Raw genomic sequence first — 13,297 nt, 5'->3', positions numbered from 1 at the left:
CACAGCAGCAGAAAGTCCTTTTGGCAAATCCTGGACTCATAAGCACATAAACTCCCACAATTCAGTGCTCTAAGCCAAAGAATAGATTTGTCTCGCCACAATTGGAAAGAGCTCTACGTCGCAAGTGCTGATTGCCACATCCAAATTCAGTCAACTTTGCGCAGTGGCATTACCGTAACCAATGAGGTGAAACCGAGGTGTGGTTATTGCTAGTTGAAAACTTTTCCCAATACCCCGCCATGATGACTTGCAATATAGTCAGCATTGGCAATTTTTGTTAGTCTCCTAGGAGACTGTTAGTTATGGTGAATGAAAGATGATTGGACACAGCAGCAGAAAGCACTTTTGGCAAATCCTGGACTCATAAGCATATAAATTCCCACAATTCAGTGCTCTAAGCCAAAGAATAGATTTGTCTCGCCACAATTGAAAAGAGATCTACGTCGCAAGTGCTGATTGCCACATTCAAATTCAGTCAACTTTGCGCAGTGGCATTACCGTAACCAATGAGGTGAAACCGAGATGTGGTTATTGCTAGTTGAAAACTTTTCCCAATACCCCGCCATGATGACTTGCAATATAGTCAGCATTGGCAATTTTTGTTAGTCTCCTAGGAGACTGTTAGTTATGGTGAATGAAAGATGATTGGACACAGCAGCAGAAAGCCCTTTTGGCAAATCCTGAACTCATAAGCATATAAACTCCCACAATTCAGTGCTCTAAGCCAAAGAATTGATTTGTCTGGCCACAATTGGAAAGAGATCTACGTCGCAAGTGCTGATTGCCACATCCAAATTCAGTCAACTTTGCGCAGTGGCATTACCGTAACCAATGAGGTCAAACCAAAGTGTGGTTATTGCTAGATGAAAACTTTTCCCAATACCCCGCCATGATGACTTGCAATATAGTCAGCATTGGCAATTTTTGTTAGTCTCCTAGGAGACTGTTAGTTATGGTGAATGAAAGATGATTGGACACAGCAGCAGAAAGCCCTTTTGGCAAATACTGGACTCATAAGTATATAAACTCCCACAATTCAGTGCTCTAAGCCAAAGAATAGATTTGTCTCGCCACAATTGGAAAGAGATCTACGTCGCAAGTGCTGATTGCCACATCCAAATTCAGTCAACTTTGCGCAGTGGCATTACCGTAACCAATGAGGTCAAACCGAGGTGTGGTTATTGCTAGTTGAAAACTTTTCCCAATACCCCGCCATGATGACTTGCAATATAGTCAGCATTGGCAATTTTTGTTAGTCTCCTAGGAGACTGTTAGTTATGGTGAATGAAAGATGATTGGACACAGCAGCAGAAAGCCCTTTTGGCAAATCCTGGACTCATAAGCATATAAACTCCCACAATTCAGTGCTCTAAGCCAAAGAATAGATTTGTCTCGCCACAATTGGAAAGAGCTCTACGTCGCAAGTGCTGATTGCCACATCCAAATTCAGTCAACTTTGCGCAGTGGCATTACCGTAACCAATGAGGTGAAACCGAGGTGTGGTTATTGCTAGTTGAAAACTTTTCCCAATACCCCGCCATGATGACTTGCAATATAGTCAGCATTGGCAATTTTTGTTAGTCTCCTAGGAGACTGTTAGTTATGGTGAATGAAAGATGATTGGACACAGCAGCAGAAAGCCCTTTTGGCAAATCCTGAACTCATAAGCATATAAACTCCCACAATTCAGTTCTCTAAGCCAAAGAATTGATTTGTCTGGCCACAATTGGAAAGAGATCTACGTCGCAAGTGCTGATTGCCACATCCAAATTCAGTCAACTTTGCGCAGTGGCATTACCGTAACCAATGAGGTGAAACCGAGGTGTGGTTATTGCTAGTTGAAAACTTTTCCCAATACCCCGCCATGATGACTTGCAATATGGTCAGCATTGGCAATTTTTGTTAGTTTCCTAGGAGACTGTTAGTTATGGTGAATGAAAGATGATTGGACACAGCAGCAGAAAGCCCTTTTGGCAAATACTGGTCTCATAAGTATATAAACTCCCACAATTTAGTGCTCTAAGCCAAAGAATAGATTTGTCTCGCCACAATTGGAAAGAGATCTACGTCGCAAGTGCTGATTGCCACATCCAAATTCAGTCAACTTTGCGCAGTGGCATTACCGTAACCAATGAGGTCAAACCAAAGTGTGGTTATTGCTAGATGAAAACTTTTCCCAATACCCCGCCATGATGACTTGCAATATAGTCAGCATTGGCAATTTTTGTTAGTCTCCTAGGAGACTGTTAGTTATGGTGAATGAAAGATGATTGGACACAGCAGCAGAAAGCCCTTTTGGCAAATACTGGACTCATAAGTATATAAACTCCCACAATTCAGTGCTCTAAACCAAAGAATAGATTTGTCTCGCCACAATTGGAAAGAGATCTACGTCGCAAGTGCTGATTGCCACATCCAAATTCAGTCAACTTTGCGCAGTGGCATTACCGTAACCAATGAGGTCAAACCGAGGTGTGGTTATTGCTAGTTGAAAACTTTTCCCAATACCCTGCCATGATGACTTGCAATATAGTCAGCATTGGCAATTTTTGTTAGTCTCCTAGGAGACTGTTAGTTATGGTGAATGAAAGATGATTGGACACAGCAGCAGAAAGCCCTTTTGGCAAATCCTGGACTCATAAGCATATAAACTCCCACAATTCAGTGCTCTAAGCCAAAGAATAGATTTGTCTCGCCACAATTGAAAAGAGATCTACGTCGCAAGTGCTGATTGCCACATCCAAATTCAGTCAACTTTGCGCAGTGGCATTACTGTAACCAATGAGGTGAAACCGAGGTGTGGTTATTGCTAGTTGAAAACTTTTCCCAATACCCCGCCATGATGACTTGCAATATAGTCAGCATTGGCAATTTTTGTTAGTCTCCTAGGAGACTGTTAGTTATGGTGAATGAAAGATGATTGGACACAGCAGCAGAAAGTCCTTTTGGCAAATCCTGGACTCATAAGCATATAAACTCCCACAATTCAGTGCTCTAAGCCAAAGAATAGATTTGTCTCGCCACAATTGGAAAGAGCTCTACGTCGCAAGTGCTGATTGCCACATCCAAATTCAGTCAACTTTGCGCAGTGGCATTACCGTAACCAATGAGGTGAAACCGAGGTGTGGTTATTGCTAGTTGAAAACTTTTCCCAATACCCCGCCATGATGACTTGCAATATAGTCAGCATTGGCAATTTTTGTTAGTCTCCTAGGAGACTGTTAGTTATGGTGAATGAAAGATGATTGGACACAGCAGCAGAAAGCCCTTTTGGCAAATCCTGGACTCATAAGCATATAAACTCCCACAATTCAGTGCTCTAAGCCAAAGAATAGATTTGTCTCGCCACAATTGGAAAGAGATCTACGTCGCAAGTGCTGATTGCCACATCCAAATTCAGTCAACTTTGCGCAGTGGCATTACCGTAGCCAATGAGGTCAAACCGAGGTGTGGTTATTGCTAGTTGAAAACTTTTCCCAATACCCCGCCATGATGACTTGCAATATAGTCAGCATTGGCAATTTTTGTTAGTCTCCTAGGAGACTGTTAGTTATGGTGAATGAAAGATGATTGGACACAGCAGCAGAAAGCCCTTTTGGCAAATCCTGGACTCATAAGCATATAAACTCCCACAATTCAGTGCTCTAAGCCAAAGAATAGATTTGTCTCGCCACAATTGAAAAGAGATCTACGTCGCAAGTGCTGATTGCCACATCCAAATTCAGTCAACTTTGCGCAGTGGCATTACTGTAACCAATGAGGTCAAACCGAGGTGTGGTTATTGCTAGTTGAAAACTTTTCCCAATACCCCGCCATGATGACTTGCAATATAGTCAGCATTGGCAATTTTTGTTAGTCTCCTAGGAGACTGTTAGTTATGGTGAATGAAAGATGATTGGACACAGCAGCAGAAAGTCCTTTTGGCAAATCCTGGACTCATAAGCATATAAACTCCCACAATTCAGTGCTCTAAGCCAAAGAATAGATTTGTCTCGCCACAATTGGAAAGAGCTCTACGTCGCAAGTGCTGATTGCCACATCCAAATTCAGTCAACTTTGCGCAGTGGCATTACCGTAACCAATGAGGTGAAACCGAGGTGTGGTTATTGCTAGTTGAAAACTTTTCCCAATACCCCGCCATGATGACTTGCAATATAGTCAGCATTGGCAATTTTTGTTAGTCTCCTAGGAGACTGTTAGTTATGGTGAATGAAAGATGATTGGACACAGCAGCAGAAAGCACTTTTGGCAAATCCTGGACTCATAAGCATATAAATTCCCACAATTCAGTGCTCTAAGCCAAAGAATAGATTTGTCTCGCCACAATTGAAAAGAGATCTACGTCGCAAGTGCTGATTGCCACATTCAAATTCAGTCAACTTTGCGCAGTGGCATTACCGTAACCAATGAGGTGAAACCGAGATGTGGTTATTGCTAGTTGAAAACTTTTCCCAATACCCCGCCATGATGACTTGCAATATAGTCAGCATTGGCAATTTTTGTTAGTCTACTAGGAGACTGTTAGTTATGGTGAATGAAAGATGATTGGACACAGCAGCAGAAAGCCCTTTTGGCAAATCCTGAACTCATAAGCATATCAACTCCCACAATTCAGTGCTCTAAGCCAAAGAATTGATTTGTCTGGCCACAATTGGAAAGAGATCTACGTCGCAAGTGCTGATTGCCACATCCAAATTCAGTCAACTTTGCGCAGTGGCATTACCGTAACCAATGAGGTCAAACCAAAGTGTGGTTATTGCTAGATGAAAACTTTTCCCAATACCCCGCCATGATGACTTGCAATATAGTCAGCATTGGCAATTTTTGTTAGTCTCCTAGGAGACTGTTAGTTATGGTGAATGAAAGATGATTGGACACAGCAGCAGAAAGCCCTTTTGGCAAATACTGGACTCATAAGTATATAAACTCCCACAATTCAGTGCTCTAAGCCAAAGAATAGATTTGTCTCGCCACAATTGGAAAGAGATCTACGTCGCAAGTGCTGATTGCCACATCCAAATTCAGTCAACTTTGCGCAGTGGCATTACCGTAACCAATGAGGTCAAACCGAGGTGTGGTTATTGCTAGTTGAAAACTTTTCCCAATACCCCGCCATGATGACTTGCAATATAGTCAGCATTGGCAATTTTTGTTAGTCTCCTAGGAGACTGTTAGTTATGGTGAATGAAAGATGATTGGACACAGCAGCAGAAAGCCCTTTTGGCAAATCCTGAACTCATAAGCATATAAACTCCCACAATTCAGTGCTCTAAGCCAAAGAATTGATTTGTCTGGCCACAATTGGAAAGAGATCTACGTCGCAAGTGCTGATTGCCACATCCAAATTCAGTCAACTTTGCGCAGTGGCATTACCGTAACCAATGAGGTGAAACCGAGGTGTGGTTATTGCTAGTTGAAAACTTTTCCCAATACCCCGCCATGATGACTTGCAATATGGTCAGCATTGGCAATTTTTGTTAGTTTCCTAGGAGACTGTTAGTTATGGTGAATGAAAGATGATTGGACACAGCAGCAGAAAGCCCTTTTGGCAAATACTGGTCTCATAAGTATATAAACTCCCACAATTTAGTGCTCTAAGCCAAAGAATAGATTTGTCTCGCCACAATTGGAAAGAGATCTACGTCGCAAGTGCTGATTGCCACATCCAAATTCAGTCAACTTTGCGCAGTGGCATTACCGTAACCAATGAGGTGAAACCGAGGTGTGGTTATTGCTAGTTGAAAACTTTTCCCAATACCCCACCATGATGACTTGCAATATAGTCAGCATTGGCAATTTTTGTTAGTCTCCTAGGAGACTGTTAGTTATGGTGAATGAAAGATGATTGGACACAGCAGCAGAAAGCCCTTTTGGCAAATCCTGGACTCATAAGCATATAAACTCCCACAATTCAGTGCTCTAAGCCAAAGAATAGATTTGTCTCGCCACAATTGGAAAGAGCTCTACGTCGCAAGTGCTGATTGCCACATCCAAATTCAGTCAACTTTGCGCAGTGGCATTACCGTAACCAATGAGGTGAAACCGAGGTGTGGTTATTGCTAGTTGAAAACTTTTCCCAATACCCCACCATGATGACTTGCAATATAGTCAGCATTGGCAATTTTTGTTAGTCTCCTAGGAGACTGTTAGTTATGGTGAATGAAAGATGATTGGACACAGCAGCAGAAAGCCCTTTTGGCAAATCCTGGACTCATAAGCATATAAATTCCCACAATTCAGTGCTCTAAGCCAAAGAATAGATTTGTCTCGCCACAATTGAAAAGAGATCTACGTCGCAAGTGCTGATTGCCACATCTAAATTCAGTCAACTTTGCGCAGTGGCATTACCGTAACCAATGAGGTCAAACCGAGGTGTGGTTATTGCTAGTTGAAAACTTTTCCCAATACCCCGCCATGATGACTTGCAATATAGTCAGCATTGGCAATTTTTGTTAGTCTCCTAGGAGACTGTTAGTGATGGTGAATGAAAGATGATTGGACACAGCAGCAGAAAGCCCTTTTGGCAAATCCTGGACTCATAAGCATATAAACTCCCACAATTCAGTGCTCTAAGCCAAAGAATAGATTTGTCTCGCCACAATTGGAAAGAGACTTACATCTCAAGTGCTGATTGCCACATCCAAATTCAGTCAACTTTGCGCAGTGGCATTACCGTAACCAATGAGGTGAAACCGAGGTGTGGTTATTGCTAGTTGAAAACTTTTCCCAATACCCCGCCATGATGACTTGCAATATAGTCAGCATTGGCAATTTTTGTTAGTCTCCTAGGAGACTGTTAGTTATGGTGAATGAAAGATGATTGGACACAGCAGCAGAAAGCCCTTTTGGCAAATACTGGACTCATAAGTATATAAACTCCCACAATTTAGTGCTCTAAGCCAAAGAATAGATTTGTCTCGCCACAATTGGAAAGAGATCTACGTCGCAAGTGCTGATTGCCACATCCAAATTCAGTCAACTTTGCGCAGTGGCATTACCGTAACCAATGAGGTGAAACCGAGGTGTGGTTATTGCTAGTTGAAAACTTTTCCCAATACCCCACCATGATGACTTGCAATATAGTCAGCATTGGCAATTTTTGTTAGTCTCCTAGGAGACTGTTAGTTATGGTGAATGAAAGATGATTGGACACAGCAGCAGAAAGCCCTTTTGGCAAATCCTGGACTCATAAGCATATAAACTCCCACAATTCAGTGCTCTAAGCCAAAGAATAGATTTGTCTCGCCACAATTGGAAAGAGCTCTACGTCGCAAGTGCTGATTGCCACATCCAAATTCAGTCAACTTTGCGCAGTGGCATTACCGTAACCAATGAGGTCAAACCAAAGTGTGGTTATTGCTAGATGAAAACTTTTCCCAATACCCCGCCATGATGACTTGCAATATAGTCAGCATTGGCAATTTTTGTTAGTCTCCTAGGAGACTGTTAGTTATGGTGAATGAAAGATGATTGGACACAGCAGCAGAAAGCCCTTTTGGCAAATACTGGACTCATAAGTATATAAACTCCCACAATTCAGTGCTCTAAGCCAAAGAATAGATTTGTCTCGCCACAATTGGAAAGAGATCTACGTCGCAAGTGCTGATTGCCACATCCAAATTCAGTCAACTTTGCGCAGTGGCATTACCGTAACCAATGAGGTCAAACCGAGGTGTGGTTATTGCTAGTTGAAAACTTTTCCCAATACCCCGCCATGATGACTTGCAATATAGTCAGCATTGGCAATTTTTGTTAGTCTCCTAGGAGACTGTTAGTTATGGTGAATGAAAGATGATTGGACACAGCAGCAGAAAGCCCTTTTGGCAAATCCTGGACTCATAAGCATATAAACTCCCACAATTCAGTGCTCTAAGCCAAAGAATAGATTTGTGTCTCCACAATTGGAAAGAGCTCTACGTCGCAAGTGCTGATTGCCACATCCAAATTCAGTCAACTTTGCGCAGTGGCATTACCGTAACCAATGAGGTCAAACCAAAGTGTGGTTATTGCCAGATGAAAACTTTTCCCAATACCCCGCCATGATGACTTGCAATATAGTCAGCATTGGCAATTTTTGTTAGTCTCCTAGGAGACTGTTAGTTATGGTGAATGAAAGATGATTGGACACAGCAGCAGAAAGCCCTTTTGGCAAATACTGGACTCATAAGTATATAAACTCCCACAATTCAGTGCTCTAAGCCAAAGAATAGATTTGTCTCGCCACAATTGGAAAGAGATCTACGTCGCAAGTGCTGATTGCCACATCCAAATTCAGTCAACTTTGCGCAGTGGCATTACCGTAACCAATGAGGTCAAACCGAGGTGTGGTTATTGCTAGTTGAAAACTTTTCCCAATACCCCGCCATGATGACTTGCAATATAGTCAGCATTGGCAATTTTTGTTAGTCTCCTAGGAGACTGTTAGTTATGGTGAATGAAAGATAATTGGACACAGCAGCAGAAAGCCCTTTTGGCAAATCCTGGACTCATAAGCATATAAACTCCCACAATTCAGTGCTCTAAGCCAAAGAATAGATTTGTCTCGCCACAATTGAAAAGAGATCTACGTCGCAAGTGCTGATTGCCACATCCAAATTCAGTCAACTTTGCGCAGTGGCATTACCGTAACCAATGAGGTCAAACCAAAGTGTGGTTATTGCTAGATGAAAACTTTTCCCAATACCCCGCCATGATGACTTGCAATATAGTCAGCATTGGCAATTTTTGTTAGTCTCCTAGGAGACTGTTAGTTATGGTGAATGAAAGATGATTGGACACAGCAGCAGAAAGCCCTTTTGGCAAATACTGGACTCATAAGTATATAAACTCCCACAATTCAGTGCTCTAAGCCAAAGAATAGATTTGTCTCGCCACAATTGGAAAGAGATCTACGTCGCAAGTGCTGATTGCCACATCCAAATTCAGTCAACTTTGCGCAGTGGCATTACTGTAACCAATGAGGTCAAACCGAGGTGTGGTTATTGCTAGTTGAAAACTTTTCCCAATACCCCGCCATGATGACTTGCAATATAGTCAGCATTGGCAATTTTTGTTAGTCTCCTAGGAGACTGTTAGTTATGGTGAATGAAAGATGATTGGACACAGCAGCAGAAAGCCCTTTTGGCAAATCCTGAACTCATAAGCATATAAACTCCCACAATTCAGTGCTCTAAGCCAAAGAATTGATTTGTCTGGCCACAATTGGAAAGAGATCTACGTCGCAAGTGCTGATTGCCACATCCAAATTCAGTCAACTTTGCGCAGTGGCATTACCGTAACCAATGAGGTCAAACCAAAGTGTGGTTATTGCTAGATGAAAACTTTTCCCAATACCCCGCCATGATGACTTGCAATATAGTCAGCATTGGCAATTTTTGTTAGTCTCCTAGGAGACTGTTAGTTATGGTGAATGAAAGATGATTGGACACAGCAGCAGAAAGCCCTTTTGGCAAATACTGGACTCATAAGTATATAAACTCCCACAATTCAGTGCTCTAAGCCAAAGAATAGATTTGTCTCGCCACAATTGGAAAGAGATCTACGTCGCAAGTGCTGATTGCCACATCCAAATTCAGTCAACTTTGCGCAGTGGCATTACCGTAACCAATGAGGTCAAACCGAGGTGTGGTTATTGCTAGTTGAAAACTTTTCCCAATACCCCGCCATGATGACTTGCAATATAGTCAGCATTGGCAATTTTTGTTAGTCTCCTAGGAGACTGTTAGTTATGGTGAATGAAAGATGATTGGACACAGCAGCAGAAAGCCCTTTTGGCAAATCCTGGACTCATAAGCATATAAACTCCCACAATTCAGTGCTCTAAGCCAAAGAATAGATTTGTCTCGCCACAATTGGAAAGAGCTCTACGTCGCAAGTGCTGATTGCCACATCCAAATTCAGTCAACTTTGCGCAGTGGCATTACCGTAACCAATGAGGTGAAACCGAGGTGTGGTTATTGCTAGTTGAAAACTTTTCCCAATACCCCGCCATGATGACTTGCAATATAGTCAGCATTGGCAATTTTTGTTAGTCTCCTAGGAGACTGTTAGTTATGGTGAATGAAAGATGATTGGACACAGCAGCAGAAAGCCCTTTTGGCAAATCCTGGACTCATAAGCATATAAACTCCCACAATTCAGTGCTCTAAGCCAAAGAATAGATTTGTCTCGCCACAATTGGAAAGAGACTTACATCTCAAGTGCTGATTGCCACATCCAAATTCAGTCAACTTTGCGCAGTGGCATTACCGTAACCAATGAGGTGAAACTGAGGTGTGGTTATTGCTAGTTGAAAACTTTTCCCAATACCCCGCCATGATGACTTGCAATATAGTCAGCATTGGCAATTTTTGTTAGTCTCCTAGGAGACTGTTAGTTATGGTGAATGAAAGATGATTGGACACAGCAGCAGAAAGCCCTTTTGGCAAATACTGGACTCATAAGTATATAAACTCCCACAATTTAGTGCTCTAAGCCAAAGAATAGATTTGTCTCGCCACAATTGGAAAGAGATCTACGTCGCAAGTGCTGATTGCCACATCCAAATTCAGTCAACTTTGCGCAGTGGCATTACCGTAACCAATGAGGTGAAACCGAGGTGTGGTTATTGCTAGTTGAAAGCTTTTCCCAATACCCCACCATGATGACTTGCAATATAGTCAGCATTGGCAATTTTTGTTAGTCTCCTAGGAGACTGTTAGTTATGGTGAATGAAAGATGATTGGACACAGCAGCAGAAAGCCCTTTTGGCAAATCCTGGACTCATAAGCATATAAACTCCCACAATTCAGTGCTCTAAGCCAAAGAATAGATTTGTCTCGCCACAATTGGAAAGAGCTCTACGTCGCAAGTGCTGATTGCCACATCCAAATTCAGTCAACTTTGCGCAGTGGCATTACCGTAACCAATGAGGTCAAACCAAAGTGTGGTTATTGCTAGATGAAAACTTTTCCCAATACCCCGCCATGATGACTTGCAATATAGTCAGCATTGGCAATTTTTGTTAGTCTCCTAGGAGACTGTTAGTTATGGTGAATGAAAGATGATTGGACACAGCAGCAGAAAGCCCTTTTGGCAAATACTGGATTCATAAGTATATAAACTCCCACAATTCAGTGCTCTAAGCCAAAGAATAGATTTGTCTCGCCACAATTGGAAAGAGATCTACGTCGCAAGTGCTGATTGCCACATCCAAATTCAGTCAACTTTGCGCAGTGGCATTACCGTAACCAATGAGGTCAAACCGAGGTGTGGTTATTGCTAGTTGAAAACTTTTCCCAATACCCCGCCATGATGACTTGCAATATAGTCAGCATTGGCAATTTTTGTTAGTCTCCTAGGAGACTGTTAGTTATGGTGAATGAAAGATGATTGGACACAGCAGCAGAAAGCCCTTTTGGCAAATCCTGGACTCATAAGCATATAAACTCCCACAATTCAGTGCTCTAAGCCAAAGAATAGATTTGTGTCTCCACAATTGGAAAGAGCTCTATGTCGCAAGTGCTGATTGCCACATCCAAATTCAGTCAACTTTGCGCAGTGGCATTACCGTAACCAATGAGGTCAAACCAAAGTGTGGTTATTGCCAGATGAAAACTTTTCCCAATACCCCGCCATGATGACTTGCAATATAGTCAGCATTGGCAATTTTTGTTAGTCTCCTAGGAGACTGTTAGTTATGGTGAATGAAAGATGATTGGACACAGCAGCAGAAAGCCCTTTTGGCAAGTACTGGACTCATAAGTATATAAACTCCCACAATTCAGTGCTCTAAGCCAAAGAAAAGATTTGTCTCGCCACAATTGGAAAGAGATCTACGTCGCAAGTGCTGATTGCCACATCCAAATTCAGTCAACTTTGCGCAGTGGCATTACCGTAACCAATGAGGTCAAACCGAGGTGTGGTTATTGCTAGTTGAAAACTTTTCCCAATACCCCGCCATGATGACTTGCAATATAGTCAGCATTGGCAATTTTTGTTAGTCTCCTAGGAGACTGTTAGTTATGGTGAATGAAAGATGATTGGACACAGCAGCAGAAAGCCCTTTTGGCAAATCCTGGACTCATAAGCATATAAACTCCCACAATTCAGTGCTCTAAGCCAAAGAATAGATTTGTCTCGCCACAATTGGAAAGAGATCTACGTCGCAAGTGCTGATTGCCACATCCAAATTCAGTCAACTTTGCGCAGTGGCATTACTGTAACCAATGAGGTGAAACCGAGGTGTGGTTATTGCTAGTTGAAAACTTTTCCCAATACCCCGCCATGATGACTTGCAATATAGTCAGCATTGGCAATTTTTGTTAGTCTCCTAGGAGACTGTTAGTTATGGTGAATGAAAGATGATTGGACACAGCAGCAGAAAGTCCTTTTGGCAAATCCTGGACTCATAAGCATATAAACTCCCACAATTCAGTGCTCTAAGCCAAAGAATAGATTTGTCTCGCCACAATTGGAAAGAGCTCTACGTCGCAAGTGCTGATTGCCACATCCAAATTCAGTCAACTTTGCGCAGTGGCATTACCGTAACCAATGAGGTGAAACCGAGGTGTGGTTATTGCTAGTTGAAAACTTTTCCCAATACCCCGCCATGATGACTTGCAATATAGTCAGCATTGGCAATTTTTGTTAGTCTCCTAGGAGACTGTTAGTTATGGTGAATGAAAGATGATTGGACACAGCAGCAGAAAGCACTTTTGGCAAATCCTGGACTCATAAGCATATAAATTCCCACAATTCAGTGCTCTAAGCCAAAGAATAGATTTGTCTCGCCACAATTGAAAAGAGATCTACGTCGCAAGTGCTGATTGCCACATTCAAATTCAGTCAACTTTGCGCAGTGGCATTACCGTAACCAATGAGGTCAAACTGAGATGTGGTTATTGCTAGTTGAAAACTTTTCCCAATACCCCGCCATGATGATTTGCAATATAGTCAGCATTGGCAATTTTTGTTAGTCTCCTAGGAGACTGTTAGTTATGGTGAATGAAAGATGATTGGACACAGCAGCAGAAAGTCCTTTTGGCAAATCCTGGACTCATAAGCACATAAACTCCCACAATTCAGTGCTCTAAGCCAAAGAATAGATTTGTCTCGCCACAATTGGAAAGAGCTCTACGTCGCAAGTGCTGATTGCCACATCCAAATTCAGTCAACTTTGCGCAGTGGCATTACCGTAACCAATGAGGTGAAACCGAGGTGTGGTTATTGCTAGTTGAAAACTTTTCCCAATACCCCGCCATTATGACTTGCAATATAGTCAGCATTGGCAATTTTTGTTAGTCTCCTAGGAGACTGT

The 13,297-nt window shown here is 42.2% G+C and overlaps 41 non-coding genes across 41 annotated transcripts; all 41 read left to right on the top strand.

The window, feature by feature from the left end:
- The first annotated feature begins 152 nt into the window (after positions 1 to 152).
- On the top strand, positions 153 to 293 carry LOC142155865 (U4 spliceosomal RNA). The gene has a single exon (XR_012691951.1). It is a non-coding gene; the product is annotated as a U4 spliceosomal RNA (small nuclear RNA).
- Positions 294 to 477: 184 nt separating this feature from the next.
- LOC142156041 (U4 spliceosomal RNA) lies at positions 478 to 618 on the top strand. Its single transcript, XR_012692118.1, has one exon. It is a non-coding gene; the product is annotated as a U4 spliceosomal RNA (small nuclear RNA).
- Positions 619 to 802: 184 nt separating this feature from the next.
- On the top strand, positions 803 to 943 carry LOC142156156 (U4 spliceosomal RNA). Its single transcript, XR_012692229.1, has one exon. It is a non-coding gene; the product is annotated as a U4 spliceosomal RNA (small nuclear RNA).
- A 184-nt stretch (positions 944 to 1,127) lies between these two features.
- LOC142155758 (U4 spliceosomal RNA) lies at positions 1,128 to 1,268 on the top strand. The gene has a single exon (XR_012691849.1). It is a non-coding gene; the product is annotated as a U4 spliceosomal RNA (small nuclear RNA).
- A 184-nt stretch (positions 1,269 to 1,452) lies between these two features.
- On the top strand, positions 1,453 to 1,593 carry LOC142155864 (U4 spliceosomal RNA). The gene has a single exon (XR_012691950.1). It is a non-coding gene; the product is annotated as a U4 spliceosomal RNA (small nuclear RNA).
- A 184-nt stretch (positions 1,594 to 1,777) lies between these two features.
- Positions 1,778 to 1,918, top strand: LOC142155988 (U4 spliceosomal RNA). The gene has a single exon (XR_012692069.1). It is a non-coding gene; the product is annotated as a U4 spliceosomal RNA (small nuclear RNA).
- Positions 1,919 to 2,102: 184 nt separating this feature from the next.
- On the top strand, positions 2,103 to 2,243 carry LOC142156155 (U4 spliceosomal RNA). Its single transcript, XR_012692228.1, has one exon. It is a non-coding gene; the product is annotated as a U4 spliceosomal RNA (small nuclear RNA).
- Positions 2,244 to 2,427: 184 nt separating this feature from the next.
- On the top strand, positions 2,428 to 2,568 carry LOC142155941 (U4 spliceosomal RNA). The gene has a single exon (XR_012692024.1). It is a non-coding gene; the product is annotated as a U4 spliceosomal RNA (small nuclear RNA).
- Positions 2,569 to 2,752: 184 nt separating this feature from the next.
- On the top strand, positions 2,753 to 2,893 carry LOC142155949 (U4 spliceosomal RNA). Its single transcript, XR_012692032.1, has one exon. It is a non-coding gene; the product is annotated as a U4 spliceosomal RNA (small nuclear RNA).
- A 184-nt stretch (positions 2,894 to 3,077) lies between these two features.
- On the top strand, positions 3,078 to 3,218 carry LOC142155863 (U4 spliceosomal RNA). Its single transcript, XR_012691949.1, has one exon. It is a non-coding gene; the product is annotated as a U4 spliceosomal RNA (small nuclear RNA).
- Positions 3,219 to 3,402: 184 nt separating this feature from the next.
- On the top strand, positions 3,403 to 3,543 carry LOC142155911 (U4 spliceosomal RNA). The gene has a single exon (XR_012691996.1). It is a non-coding gene; the product is annotated as a U4 spliceosomal RNA (small nuclear RNA).
- Positions 3,544 to 3,727: 184 nt separating this feature from the next.
- LOC142155919 (U4 spliceosomal RNA) lies at positions 3,728 to 3,868 on the top strand. Its single transcript, XR_012692004.1, has one exon. It is a non-coding gene; the product is annotated as a U4 spliceosomal RNA (small nuclear RNA).
- A 184-nt stretch (positions 3,869 to 4,052) lies between these two features.
- LOC142155862 (U4 spliceosomal RNA) lies at positions 4,053 to 4,193 on the top strand. Its single transcript, XR_012691948.1, has one exon. It is a non-coding gene; the product is annotated as a U4 spliceosomal RNA (small nuclear RNA).
- Positions 4,194 to 4,377: 184 nt separating this feature from the next.
- Positions 4,378 to 4,518, top strand: LOC142156109 (U4 spliceosomal RNA). The gene has a single exon (XR_012692184.1). It is a non-coding gene; the product is annotated as a U4 spliceosomal RNA (small nuclear RNA).
- A 184-nt stretch (positions 4,519 to 4,702) lies between these two features.
- On the top strand, positions 4,703 to 4,843 carry LOC142156154 (U4 spliceosomal RNA). Its single transcript, XR_012692227.1, has one exon. It is a non-coding gene; the product is annotated as a U4 spliceosomal RNA (small nuclear RNA).
- A 184-nt stretch (positions 4,844 to 5,027) lies between these two features.
- On the top strand, positions 5,028 to 5,168 carry LOC142155757 (U4 spliceosomal RNA). Its single transcript, XR_012691848.1, has one exon. It is a non-coding gene; the product is annotated as a U4 spliceosomal RNA (small nuclear RNA).
- Positions 5,169 to 5,352: 184 nt separating this feature from the next.
- On the top strand, positions 5,353 to 5,493 carry LOC142155987 (U4 spliceosomal RNA). Its single transcript, XR_012692068.1, has one exon. It is a non-coding gene; the product is annotated as a U4 spliceosomal RNA (small nuclear RNA).
- A 184-nt stretch (positions 5,494 to 5,677) lies between these two features.
- Positions 5,678 to 5,818, top strand: LOC142156005 (U4 spliceosomal RNA). The gene has a single exon (XR_012692085.1). It is a non-coding gene; the product is annotated as a U4 spliceosomal RNA (small nuclear RNA).
- A 184-nt stretch (positions 5,819 to 6,002) lies between these two features.
- On the top strand, positions 6,003 to 6,143 carry LOC142156004 (U4 spliceosomal RNA). Its single transcript, XR_012692084.1, has one exon. It is a non-coding gene; the product is annotated as a U4 spliceosomal RNA (small nuclear RNA).
- Positions 6,144 to 6,327: 184 nt separating this feature from the next.
- On the top strand, positions 6,328 to 6,468 carry LOC142155756 (U4 spliceosomal RNA). Its single transcript, XR_012691847.1, has one exon. It is a non-coding gene; the product is annotated as a U4 spliceosomal RNA (small nuclear RNA).
- Positions 6,469 to 6,652: 184 nt separating this feature from the next.
- Positions 6,653 to 6,793, top strand: LOC142155861 (U4 spliceosomal RNA). Its single transcript, XR_012691947.1, has one exon. It is a non-coding gene; the product is annotated as a U4 spliceosomal RNA (small nuclear RNA).
- Positions 6,794 to 6,977: 184 nt separating this feature from the next.
- LOC142156002 (U4 spliceosomal RNA) lies at positions 6,978 to 7,118 on the top strand. Its single transcript, XR_012692082.1, has one exon. It is a non-coding gene; the product is annotated as a U4 spliceosomal RNA (small nuclear RNA).
- Positions 7,119 to 7,302: 184 nt separating this feature from the next.
- On the top strand, positions 7,303 to 7,443 carry LOC142156153 (U4 spliceosomal RNA). Its single transcript, XR_012692226.1, has one exon. It is a non-coding gene; the product is annotated as a U4 spliceosomal RNA (small nuclear RNA).
- Positions 7,444 to 7,627: 184 nt separating this feature from the next.
- Positions 7,628 to 7,768, top strand: LOC142155755 (U4 spliceosomal RNA). Its single transcript, XR_012691846.1, has one exon. It is a non-coding gene; the product is annotated as a U4 spliceosomal RNA (small nuclear RNA).
- A 184-nt stretch (positions 7,769 to 7,952) lies between these two features.
- LOC142156215 (U4 spliceosomal RNA) lies at positions 7,953 to 8,093 on the top strand. The gene has a single exon (XR_012692284.1). It is a non-coding gene; the product is annotated as a U4 spliceosomal RNA (small nuclear RNA).
- A 184-nt stretch (positions 8,094 to 8,277) lies between these two features.
- On the top strand, positions 8,278 to 8,418 carry LOC142155754 (U4 spliceosomal RNA). Its single transcript, XR_012691845.1, has one exon. It is a non-coding gene; the product is annotated as a U4 spliceosomal RNA (small nuclear RNA).
- Positions 8,419 to 8,602: 184 nt separating this feature from the next.
- On the top strand, positions 8,603 to 8,743 carry LOC142156152 (U4 spliceosomal RNA). The gene has a single exon (XR_012692225.1). It is a non-coding gene; the product is annotated as a U4 spliceosomal RNA (small nuclear RNA).
- Positions 8,744 to 8,927: 184 nt separating this feature from the next.
- LOC142155918 (U4 spliceosomal RNA) lies at positions 8,928 to 9,068 on the top strand. Its single transcript, XR_012692003.1, has one exon. It is a non-coding gene; the product is annotated as a U4 spliceosomal RNA (small nuclear RNA).
- A 184-nt stretch (positions 9,069 to 9,252) lies between these two features.
- Positions 9,253 to 9,393, top strand: LOC142156151 (U4 spliceosomal RNA). Its single transcript, XR_012692224.1, has one exon. It is a non-coding gene; the product is annotated as a U4 spliceosomal RNA (small nuclear RNA).
- Positions 9,394 to 9,577: 184 nt separating this feature from the next.
- On the top strand, positions 9,578 to 9,718 carry LOC142155752 (U4 spliceosomal RNA). Its single transcript, XR_012691843.1, has one exon. It is a non-coding gene; the product is annotated as a U4 spliceosomal RNA (small nuclear RNA).
- Positions 9,719 to 9,902: 184 nt separating this feature from the next.
- On the top strand, positions 9,903 to 10,043 carry LOC142155859 (U4 spliceosomal RNA). The gene has a single exon (XR_012691945.1). It is a non-coding gene; the product is annotated as a U4 spliceosomal RNA (small nuclear RNA).
- A 184-nt stretch (positions 10,044 to 10,227) lies between these two features.
- LOC142155964 (U4 spliceosomal RNA) lies at positions 10,228 to 10,368 on the top strand. Its single transcript, XR_012692046.1, has one exon. It is a non-coding gene; the product is annotated as a U4 spliceosomal RNA (small nuclear RNA).
- Positions 10,369 to 10,552: 184 nt separating this feature from the next.
- LOC142156105 (U4 spliceosomal RNA) lies at positions 10,553 to 10,693 on the top strand. Its single transcript, XR_012692180.1, has one exon. It is a non-coding gene; the product is annotated as a U4 spliceosomal RNA (small nuclear RNA).
- A 184-nt stretch (positions 10,694 to 10,877) lies between these two features.
- Positions 10,878 to 11,018, top strand: LOC142156149 (U4 spliceosomal RNA). Its single transcript, XR_012692222.1, has one exon. It is a non-coding gene; the product is annotated as a U4 spliceosomal RNA (small nuclear RNA).
- A 184-nt stretch (positions 11,019 to 11,202) lies between these two features.
- On the top strand, positions 11,203 to 11,343 carry LOC142155751 (U4 spliceosomal RNA). Its single transcript, XR_012691842.1, has one exon. It is a non-coding gene; the product is annotated as a U4 spliceosomal RNA (small nuclear RNA).
- A 184-nt stretch (positions 11,344 to 11,527) lies between these two features.
- Positions 11,528 to 11,668, top strand: LOC142156214 (U4 spliceosomal RNA). The gene has a single exon (XR_012692283.1). It is a non-coding gene; the product is annotated as a U4 spliceosomal RNA (small nuclear RNA).
- A 184-nt stretch (positions 11,669 to 11,852) lies between these two features.
- LOC142155750 (U4 spliceosomal RNA) lies at positions 11,853 to 11,993 on the top strand. The gene has a single exon (XR_012691841.1). It is a non-coding gene; the product is annotated as a U4 spliceosomal RNA (small nuclear RNA).
- A 184-nt stretch (positions 11,994 to 12,177) lies between these two features.
- LOC142155948 (U4 spliceosomal RNA) lies at positions 12,178 to 12,318 on the top strand. Its single transcript, XR_012692031.1, has one exon. It is a non-coding gene; the product is annotated as a U4 spliceosomal RNA (small nuclear RNA).
- Positions 12,319 to 12,502: 184 nt separating this feature from the next.
- LOC142155860 (U4 spliceosomal RNA) lies at positions 12,503 to 12,643 on the top strand. The gene has a single exon (XR_012691946.1). It is a non-coding gene; the product is annotated as a U4 spliceosomal RNA (small nuclear RNA).
- Positions 12,644 to 12,827: 184 nt separating this feature from the next.
- On the top strand, positions 12,828 to 12,968 carry LOC142156124 (U4 spliceosomal RNA). The gene has a single exon (XR_012692198.1). It is a non-coding gene; the product is annotated as a U4 spliceosomal RNA (small nuclear RNA).
- A 184-nt stretch (positions 12,969 to 13,152) lies between these two features.
- Positions 13,153 to 13,293, top strand: LOC142155993 (U4 spliceosomal RNA). The gene has a single exon (XR_012692074.1). It is a non-coding gene; the product is annotated as a U4 spliceosomal RNA (small nuclear RNA).
- Positions 13,294 to 13,297: the final 4 nt, after the last annotated feature.

The sequence above is a fragment of the Mixophyes fleayi genome, chromosome 4 (genome assembly GCF_038048845.1).
Source record: "Mixophyes fleayi isolate aMixFle1 chromosome 4, aMixFle1.hap1, whole genome shotgun sequence".
Taxonomy (NCBI): Eukaryota; Metazoa; Chordata; class Amphibia; order Anura; family Limnodynastidae; genus Mixophyes; species Mixophyes fleayi.
The sequence above is the reverse complement of the archived record's forward strand: the minus strand, read 5'-3'. Positions and strand labels throughout refer to the sequence as shown.